The sequence below is a fragment of the Oncorhynchus gorbuscha genome, linkage group LG09 (assembly GCF_021184085.1).
Source record: "Oncorhynchus gorbuscha isolate QuinsamMale2020 ecotype Even-year linkage group LG09, OgorEven_v1.0, whole genome shotgun sequence".
Taxonomy (NCBI): domain Eukaryota; kingdom Metazoa; phylum Chordata; class Actinopteri; order Salmoniformes; family Salmonidae; genus Oncorhynchus; species Oncorhynchus gorbuscha.
This window is the reverse complement of record NC_060181.1, coordinates 21,009,760-21,021,132: the sequence shown is the minus strand read 5'-3', so window position 1 is coordinate 21,021,132 and position 11,373 is coordinate 21,009,760.

Sequence of the window (11,373 nt, the reverse complement as noted above, 5' to 3'; positions counted from 1 at the left end):
ACAATTGGGACATAAACTGAACAAGTTCCGCAGACATGTGACTAACAGAAATTGAATAATGTGTCTCTGAACAAAGGGGGGGGGGTGTCAAAATCAAAAGTAACAGTCAGTATCGGGTGTGGCCACCAGCTGCATTAAGTACTGCAGTGCATCTCCTCCTCATGTACTGCACCAGATTTGCCAGTTCTTACTTTGAGATGTTACCCCACTCTTCCACCAAGGCACCTGCAGTTCCCTAACATCTCTAGGGGGAATGACCCTAGCCCTCACCCTCCGATCCAACAGGTCCCAGACGTGCTCAATGGGATTGAGATCCGGGCTCTTCGCTGGCCATGGCAGAAGACTGACATTCATGTCTTGCAGGAAATCACACACAGAACGAGCAGTATGGCTGGTGGCATTGTCACGCTGGAGGGTCATGTCAGGATGAGCCTGCAGGAAGGGTACCACATGATGGAGGATGATGTCTTCCCTGTAACACACAGCATTGAGATTGCCTGCAATGACAACAAGCTCAGTCTGATGATGCTGTGATACACTGCCCCAGACCATAACGGGCCTTCCACCTCCAAATCGATCCCGCTCCAGAGTGCAGGCCTCAGTGTAATGCTCACTCCTTCGACGATAAACGCAAATCCGACCATCACCCCTGGTGAGACAAATTGTGACTCGTCAGTGAACAACACTTTTTGCCAGTCCTGGCTGGTCCAGCGACGGTGGGTTTGTGCCCATAGGCGACATTGTTGCCTGTGATGTCTGATGAGGACCTGCCTTACAACAGGCCTATAAACCCTCAGTCCAGCCTCTCTCAGCCTTTTGCGGACAGTCTGATCACTGATGGAGGGATTGTGCGTTTCTGGTGTAACTCGAGCAGTTGTTGTTGCCATCCTGTACCTGTCCCGCAGGTATGATGTTTGGATGTACCGATCCTGTGCAGGTGTTGTTACACGTGGTCTGCCACTGCGAGGACAATCAGCTGTCCGTCCTGTCTCCCTGTAGTGCTGTTTTAGGCGTCTCACAGTACGGACATTGCAATGCATTGCCCTGGCCACATCTGTAGTCCTCATGCCTCCTTGCAGAATTCCTAAGGCACGTACATGCATATGAGCAGGGACCCTGGGCATCTTTCTTTTGGTGTTTTTCAGAGTCAGTAGAAAGGCCCCTTTAGTGTCCTAAGTTTTCATAACTGTGACCTTAATTGCCTACCATCTGTAAGCTGTGTCATGACGTGGCCCTATTTCGATATAGGAAGCACCAACTCTCTCTCTCTCACCACCTCTCTCTACCCCCTTCACCCAGGCTCTGTTATCTCAAGTCGTAAATTCCTAGAGGAGACTCCTCATGGCCAGGCAGTACAGTCAGAGAGGGTTTCACAGTAGAACAAAGGAACTTCTTCTACATCACAGAACTTGAGAAATTAGCAATATCCATGTTTTGGAGAATGTGGAAACGGCCGGTGGAGAATCCAGCTATGACCGGTCCATTTTGTCTAAGGTTTGTGACCTCATGAGAGACAATACAGCCACATTACCATAACTCTGTTTATACATGAGACTCCGTTAGGAGATTTGCATCTAATTATTGTTTAAAATGAATGAGTAAAGATGAAACTATTTGTGAAATTATGTAATGTGATTTTAAACTGTTTAATGAAAGAGAATCCAATTCCCTTTAAAGTTTAACTAAATCATAGCGTCATGGGACAGCCCCTTTCTACTGTTACGAATATAACCCCCACCTGGAGGAAGTCCCTTCAGACCAAGCGCACCTCAATTACTGAGAGGGCTAAGGTTTGAGTAGAGACCATGCATTCCTCGGTTGCTGAATTATTAACCATACCACGTGATTAAACTCTGAGATTATCGATACCAACAGAATAAGAGCAAATCTTTGATATTAATTACTAGTCTGCAGCTACGAATTATGTACCATTGAATGCGAAGACCGACAACCGCCGAATATCTATTCTATAAGAACATTTCTGAATGTTACTCTGAAGTATCCATTCTACCAAAGACTCCAGGGACGCAAAGAGAATCTCGGATGAACTTTCCAACAGAAAAAGACGATTCCAACAGAGATGACGACGACACACTGAGCATAAATATATACATTGATTGCAATTATTCCAGAATGAGTGAGCATTCATGTGCAAAGGATTAGTATTTCAATTATTATAATTATCAACTGTGTAGTGTCTTTTGTCTATCGCGCCCTTCTCATTCCCTTTGTCTACCAAGGCCACCATACCGGTTTTGCCCACTAGGGAACATCCCCTATCATTTCCTTGTAACCATACCTACTGTTTGTTTGTTTGTTATGCATTTAGTTAGTTAGTTGTGATTATTTAGTATGTAAGTAAATAAATGATTGAGACAATTGATGTATGGATGATTCAAAGCAAAGACTGGGTTCCTGCAGATAACTAACCATTTACGACATTTGGAATGAGACTAATGTGAGGTAAAGAATCATTCATTAATTAGAAGACCAATTGAGCAGATATTAAAATATCTGAAAAGTTATATTAGGAAAATTGTAACTTTGTAATCTGAAGATTTTCCTTGGTGCCCCGACTTCCTGGTTAATTACATTTACATGAATAGTTTAATCGCGTAATAATAATTACAGAGAATTGATTTGATAAAATAACAGTCTTCACTTTAATGATGCCAAAGACACGACAGCTGTTAGTGTCTTAACGACCGTTCCACAGGTGCGTGTTCATTAATTGTTTATGTTATATTGAACAGGCATGGAAAACACTTTACGATGAAGATCTTTGAAGTTATTTGGATTTTTACGAATTATCTTTGAAAGACAGGGTCCTGAAAAAGGGATGTTTCTTTGTTTATGTGTTCCTTTTGTCCAGGTGGGAAAGGGCAGTGTGAAGTGCAATAGAGACTGTGGATCTGTTGGGACGGTATGCAAATTGAAGTGGGTCTTGCGTTTCTGGGATGATGGTGTTGATGTGAGCCATGACCAGACTTTCAAAGCACTTCATGGCTACGGACGTGAGTGCTTCAGGTTGGTAGTCATTTAGGTAGGTTACCTTAGTGTTCTTGAGCACAGGCCCTATGGTGGTCTGCTTAAAACGTGGGTATTACAGACTCGGACAGGGAGAGGTTGAAAATGTCAGTGAAGACACTTGCTAGTTGGTCAGTGCGTGCTCGCAGTACACGTCCTGGTAATCCGTCTGGCCCTGTGGCCTTGTGGATGTTGACGTCTCTACAGGTCTTACTCACGGCTGCAGAGAGCGTGATCACACAGTCTTCCGGTACAGCTGGTGCTCTCATGCCTGTTTCAGTGTTATTTGCCTCGAAGCCAGCATAGAAGTAGTTTAGTTCGTCCAGTAGGCTTGTGTCGCTCTCAGCTGTGCTTCTCTTTGTAGTCTGTAATGGTTTGCAGGCCCTGCCACATCCAACGAGCATCAGAGCCGGTGTAGTACGACTCGATGTAGTCCTGTATTGACGCTTTGCCTGTTTGATGTTTTGTCGGATGGGTTAGTAGGATATCTTATAAGATTCTGGATTAAAGTCCCGCTCCTTGAAAGTGGCAGCTCTAGTCTTTAGCTCAGTGTGGATGCTGCCTGTAATCCATGGCTTCTGGTTGGGGTATGTACGTACGTACGGTCACTGTGGGATGATGTCATCGATGCACTTATTGATGAAGCCAATGACAGATGTGGTGTACTCCTCAATGTCTTTGGAGGAATCCCAGAACATATTCCAGCAAAACAGTGCTGTAGTTTAGCATCTGCTTCATCTGACCACTTTTTTATTGATCTAGTCACTGGTGGTTCCTGCTTTAATTTTTGTTTGTAAGCAGGAATCAGGAGGATGGAATTATGGTCAGATTTGCCAAATGGAGGGCGAGGGAGAGCTTTGTATGCATCTCTGTGTGTGGAGTATAGGTAGTCCAGAGTTATTTTCCCTCTGGTTGCACATTTAACATGCTGATAGAAATCTGGTAAAACTGATTTAATTTTCACTGCATTAAAGTACCTGGCTACTAGGAGCACCGCCTCTGGGTGAGCGTTTTCTTGTTTGCTTATGGCGGAATACAGCTCATTCAATGCTAACTTAGTGCCAGCCTCTTACTGTGGTGGTATGTAAACAGCTACAAGGAATATAGATGAAAACTCTCTCGGTAGATAATGTGGTCTGCAGCTTATCATGAGAAACTCTACCTCAGGTGAGCAATAGCGTTAGACTTCCTTAGATATCGTGCACCAGCTGTTGTTTACAAAAATACATAGACCGCCGCCCCTTGTCTTACCAAACGCCGCTGGTACATCGTATAACCAGCTAGCTGTATGTTGACATTGTCGTTGTTTAACCTTCCCAATAACTCGTCCATTTTATTGCCCAAAGATTGCATGTTTGCTAGCAGAATTGAGGGGAGTGGGGGTTTATTTGATTGCTTCCGACTCCTCAGAAGGCAGCCTGCCCTCCGGCCTCTCTTTCTTCACCTCCTCTTCACGTAGATAACTGGGTTCGGGGCCTGTCCCCGAGGGAGCTGTATATCCTCCACCTCGGGCTCGTTAGAGTCTTGAAAGAAGAAAAAGGATTCTGCTCGTCCGTGGTGAGTAATTGCAGTCCTGATGTCTAGAAGTTATTTTCGGTCATAAGAGACGATAGCGGCAACATTATGGACAAAAATAGTTTAAAAAAAGAAGTTATAAACAACGCAGGTAAACTAACAAAAAAACACAATCGGTTGGGGGCGCGTAAAACATCTGCCTTCTGCTCTGGTGCCATCTTACTATCAAGTGGTATCAATGACCCTGTAAAGAGACTTAAATACTCAGAAAGGCTAGTACAGGAGAACACAACAAACACAATAGCAAAATGAGCTGAACCACCAGATATTTTAAGACTGATGTGTACCTCTAGGACAATACAACCAACGTCTTCAATCCCCATTTTAACGCAGTCAGGTAAATCACCAGTGACATGGCCCAAACCGGCGGTGCGACTGTTTTTCTTTACCTGAGCCTCGGTGGTTTCCCCTGTGCCCGATGGACTGGCAGTCTATTCCAGTTGAGCCATGAATTACTCACACACACACACACACACACACACACACACACACACACACACACACACACACACACACACACACACACACACACACACACACACACACACACACACACACACACACACACACACACACACACACACACACACACACACACACACACACACACACACACACACACACACACACACACACACACACACACACACACACACACACACACACACACACACACACACACACACACACACACTAGCTTAGCAGTGTCCTCCCAGACCAGGGGAGTTTAGAGAGTGTCAGGTGTGATCAAACGCCCTACTTTCCCAACGCTCCCTGTCCTCCCTTGTCACACGCTCACAAATCTTTATCAACCTGATATGGACGTGCTCCCCCTCTCTTTCCCTCCCTTCCCTGTTTTCCCTCTTTTCCTCGCTCTGTCTGTCCCAAACCTCCCTTGCTTGCTCTGTCGGTCTCTCTCTCTGTCTCTCTGCTCAACCAGTCCAGACTTGCCAGTCGGGGGGCTGGTAAGCAAAGCCGCCCCTGCCAGGACAGGGAAGAACAGTGTGTCTTTAGAGGGGTGGCTGCTGGAACTACACAGACAATAGTGTGTTTCTAGAGCGTCTGTTGCTGGAACTACACAGACAACAGTGTCTTTCTAGAGGAGCGGCTGCTGGAACTACACAGACAAGTGTGTTTCTTGAGGGGTGGCTGCTGGAACTACACAGACAACAGTGTGTTTCTAGAAGGGTGGCTGCTGGAACTACACAGACAACAGTGTCTCTAGAGGGGTGACTGCTGGAACTACACAGACAACAGTGTCTCTCTAGAGGGGTGGCTGCAGGAACCCCACAGACAGCAGTGTCTCTCTAGTGGGGTGGCTGCTGGAACTATACAGACAGCAGTGTGTCTCTAGAGGGGTGGCTGCTGGAACTACACAGACAGCAATGTCTCTCTAGAGGGGTGGCTGCTGGAACTACACAGACAACAGTGTCTCTCTAGAGGGGTGGCTGCTGGAACTACACAGACAACAGTGTGTCTCTAGAAGGGTGGCTGCTGGAACTACACAGACAACAGTGTGTTTCTAGAGGGGTGGCTGCTGGAACTACACAGACAACAAGTACTTTGTGACATCAAGTTGAGACAAGTAGGTAAATGTTCTACACCAGAAAAACCTTAGTGTGATTAGCAGAGGTCGCTTGTATTCTCCGGACTTCAACGTCTGTTCACTTAGGTCTCGGCGTGTGTTCACAAGCACGGATCAGTCTTGCCTTTTAAATCATAATGAATAAGAGGGGGTTCTGAACCTAGATCAGCACTCCTACTCTAAGACCCTTTGTGATACAGGCCCTGAACTCTAGCTTAAGACTCCTTTGACATCAATACAAGATTCACATTACATTTAATGATGTGCTAATTGCAAGTCAGCCTTTAAAGGTTGTTAGTTACAAATGAGTTCCTCAGTAAGTAAAGGTCACAATGATAAAGAAGAAGTAGTACAATGCTGTTATTCGTAGTCTGCGTCCCAAATGGCACCCTATTCCTTTTAGGCTTGACACTCCTATGAAGGGACTCATTGTGTACGGATTTCTGCTCAGTCTGGACGGAATCAGGCTACCAAAAGTTCATACAGTAGGCTACATCATCAGCACTTTGCCGACAAATCTCCAGGGAGCGAGAAGCACCTTTTTAAATGTTGGTGGAAATATGTTCCTAGCGTGTGAGGAATGTGTTTGCTGGCTTCATAAATGCTAGCCAGTTAGTTTATTTAAAAAACTATTTTTTGTTTGGCTAGAGTAATACTAACCTGTTGTCAATCTCTTTAGCTTTGCTAGCTAGCTTGTTGGCTAGTTACAGAGGAAGATCACACCGGATAAGACAGGATAAATACTCCAGATATAACAAACTGACCCTAGCCCCCGACACATAAACTACTGCAGCATAAATACTGGAGGCTGAGACTGGAGGGGTCAGGAGACACTGTGGCCCCATCCGATGATATCCCCGGACAGGGCCAAACAGGTATGGTACCTGCTTTGGATTATTCCTCTACTACTGCAGAACACAACATGGTGTAGCTCAAAATAAACATGTTGACATTGTATATGAGAAAGTCTATTCCCCCTCAGCTTTTTATACAGTATTTCGTATTTTTTGTAATTTAGACTTTTTGCAAATTTATAAAAAATAAATACAGAAATAACGTATTTATTAAGTCTCTGAATGACCTGGAGTGGCCCAGCCAGAGCCCGGACTTGAACCTGTTCAAAAATCTCTGGAGAGTCTTGAAAATAGCTGTGCAGCGCTGCTCCCCATCCAACCTGACAGAGCTTGAGAGGATCAGCTGAGAAGAATGGGAGAAACTCCTCAAATAGAGGTGTGCCAAATTTGTAGCGTCATACCCAAGAAGAGTCGTGGCTATAATCACTGCCAAAGGTGCTTCAACAAAGTACTGAGTTAAGGGTCTGAATACTTATGTAAATGTGATATTTGAGTATTTAAAAAATATAAAAAATTCTAGAAACCTTTTTTTGCTTTGTCATTATGGGGTATTGTGTGTAGATTGATGAGGGGGAAAAACTATTTAATCCATTTTAGAATAAGGCTGTAACGTTACAAAATGTGGAAAAGTGAAGGTGTCTGAATTCTTTCCAAATGCACAGTATTTCCTTGTGCCTAACCATGTCCTTTACCTACAGTCTGCTTGAGGGAGACAGAACAACACACTGCTACACTGCACTATGTCGTCACTCTTTGTCTTGTTTCCTTGACAATGCTTCCCCCCTCCAGTCAGAGTCACGCGTTGACAGTGAAGAGGCTGCGCTGGAGGCCGAGGGTGGGCCAGGCCGGCCAGGGGGGCGGGCTAGAGGGCGAAGGCAGGGTCGCAGCAGCAGACAGTTCCTGGGTGCAGCTGGCCAGCGCCGGGGCAGACCACTGTCAAAATCTTCAACATCAACAGACTGGCTGTGTAGCTAGCGTTGGCTCTGGGACATTGACACCATTAGATAGTAGCATCCTGACACTGCTGACTGAGACTACAGGGCTGTCTTTTTGACCCTGCAGTCATCATCTTCTGTACTCTTAAGGTCTTGGACAAGGGATATTAGGCTCACCGTTTCAGCATACTTTTATGTTGAAATGTATTCATTTGTTAGGACTCAGTCAAATCATATTTGAAAGTCGTCTGTTTCTTTCATTACCATATGTTCTTTCTTTCTGATGTATTGCTGTCTCTTCATGTCCTTAGAAAATATGACACAGTACTGATACTTTTAATGTAAAAAAAGTAACTTATCTGAATGAAGCTCCTTTTGTAACCATAGATTGATTCCCGTGTGTTAGAACCAGATGACCCCAATGACAATGCAACTGCATGACTTTGGTATCTTTCATCACACTGTAGGAAAATGTAATAGCATACTCTTGATATTGATATACCATACAATTTACTTGAAATATACTACTGATACTCAGTAGATACCCTGTAACTTCTCTTATGCTTGATACAGCAGTGTACTAGGGTAGAATAGGGTGAAATTCTCAGGGACAGAACCAGAGGAAACAAATGGGCCCTGGTCAAAAGTAGTGCACTGTTTAGGGAATAGGGCACCATTTGGGACACAGACATGGTTAGGATTTACTGTACACGCAGCAGAGTGAGCCATGATTACGTGTTGAACATCAATTTAGCAGAGTGTAAGTGTAGCCTGTAACTCTCTCTCTAATCACACAGCATGTATATGGAGACATTTTTCAATCTGGGGGCCCCTTGCCCTTGTTGGATATACAGTTGAAGTCGGAAGTTTAAATACACTTAGGTTGGAGTCATTAAAACTCGTTTTTCAACCACTCCACAAATGTAGTGTTAACAAACTAAGGTTTTGGCAAGTCGGTTAGGACATCTACATTGTGCATGACACAAGTATTTTTTCCAACGATTGTTTACAGAATATTTCACTTATAATTCACTGTATCACAATTCCAGTGGGTCAGAAGTTTACATACACTAAGTTGACTGTGCCTTTAAACAGCTTGGAAAAAACCTGAAAATGATGTCATGGCTTTAGAAGCTTCTGTTAGGCTAATTGACATAATTTGAGTCAATTGGAGGTGTACCTGTGGATGTATTTCAAGGCCTACCTTCAAACTCAGTGCCTCTTTGCTTGACATCATGAGAAAATCCAAATAAATCAGCCAAGACCTCCACAAAAAATTGTAGACCTCCACAAGTCTGGTTCATCCTTGGGAGCAATTTCCAAACGCCTGAAGGTACCACATCCATCTGTACAAACAATAGTATGCAAGTATAAACACCATTGGACCATGCAGCCGTCATAGCGCTCAGGAAGGAGACTCGTTCTGTCTCCTAGAGATGAACGTACTTTGGTGCGAAAAGTGCAAATCAATCCCAGAACAACAGCAAAGGACCTTGTGAAGATGCTGGAGGAAACGGGTACAAAAGTATCTATATCCACAGTAAAACAAGTCCTATATCGAAATAACCTGAAAGTCCGCTCAGCAAGGAAGAAGCCACTGCTCCAAAACCGCCATAAAAAAGTCAAATTACCTTTTGCAACTGTACATGGGGACAAATATTGTACTTTTTTGGAGAAATGTCCTCTGGTCTGATGAATCAAAAATAGAACTGTTTGGCCATAACATTTACATTTACATTTAAGTCATTTAGCAGACGCTCTTATCCAGAGCGACTTACAAATTGGTGCATTCACCTTATGACATCCAGTGGAACAGCCACTTTACAATAGTGCATCTACATATTTTAAGGGGGGAGGGGGGTGAGAAGGATTACTTTATCCTATCCTAGGTATTCCTTAAAGAGGTGGGGTTTCAGGTGTCTCCGGAAGGTGGTGATTGACTCCGCTGTCCTGGCGTCGTGAGGGAGTTTGTTCCACCATTGGGGAGCCAGAGCAGCGAACAGTTTTGACTGGGCTGAGCGGGAACTGTACTTCCTCAGTGGTAGGGAGGCGAGCAGGCCAGAGGTGGATGAACGCAGTGCCCTTATTTGGGTGTAGGGCCTGATCAGAGCCTGGAGGTACTGAGGTGCCGTTCCCCTCACAGCTCCGTAGGCAAGCACCATGGTCTTGTAGCGGATGCGAGCTTCAACTGGAAGCCAGTGGAGAGAGCGGAGGAGCGGGGTGACGTGAGAGAACTTGGGAAGGTTGAACACTAGACGGGCTGCGGCGTTCTGGATGAGTTGAAGGGGTTTAATGGCACAGGCAGGGAGCCCAGCCAACAGCGAGTTGCAGTAATCCAGACGGGAGATGACAAGTGCCTGGATTAGGACCTGCGCCGCTTCCTGTGTGAGGCAGGGTCGTACTCTGCGGATGTTGTAGAGCATGAACCTACAGGAACGGGCCACCGCCTTGATGTTAGTTGAGAACGACAGGGTGTTGTCCAGGATCACGCCAAGGTTCTTAGCGCTCTGGGAGGAGGACACAATGGAGTTGCCATAATGACCATCGTTGTGTTTGGAGGATAAAGGGGGAGGCCGAGGAACACCATCCCAACCGTGAGGCACGGGGTTGGCAGCATCCTGTTGTTGGGGTGCTTTGCTGCAGGAGGGACTGGTACACCTCACAAAATAGATGGCATCATGAGGGAGGAAAATTATGCAGATATAACGAAGCAACATCTCAAGACATCCGTGCGGAAGTTAAAGCTTGGTCGCAAATGGGTCTTCCAAATGGACAATGACCCCAAGCATACATCCAAAGTTGTGGCAAAATGGCTTAAGGACAACAAAGTCAAGGTATTGGAGTGGGCATCACAAAGCCCTGACTTCAAAAATGTGTGGGCAGAACTGAAAACGCAAGTGCGAGCAAGGAGGCCTATCAACCTGACTCAGTTACACCAGCTCTGTCAGGAGGAATGGGCCAAAATTCACCCAATCTATTGTGGTAAGCTTGTGGAAGGCTACCCGAAACGTTTGACCCAAGTTAAACAATTTAAAGGAAATGCTACCAAATACTAATTGAGTGTATGTAAACTTCTGATCCACTGGGAATATGATGGAAGAAATAAAAGCTGAAATAAATCATTCTCTCTACTATTATTCTGACATTTCACATTTTTAAAATAAAGTGACCTAAGACAGGGAATTTTTACAAGAATTAAATGTCAGGAATTGTGAAAAACTAAAATGTATTTTGCTAAGGTGTATGTAAACTTCCGACTTCAACTGTAGTTGTTTTTCAAGAGGAAAGGGAATTGGATGACTATGTTAACAGTGTTTAATGCTATACATTAGGGGATTTACACACCGTCATCTCCCATACAAATGACTCTAACTATTCAAATGTTTCTGTATTTCCA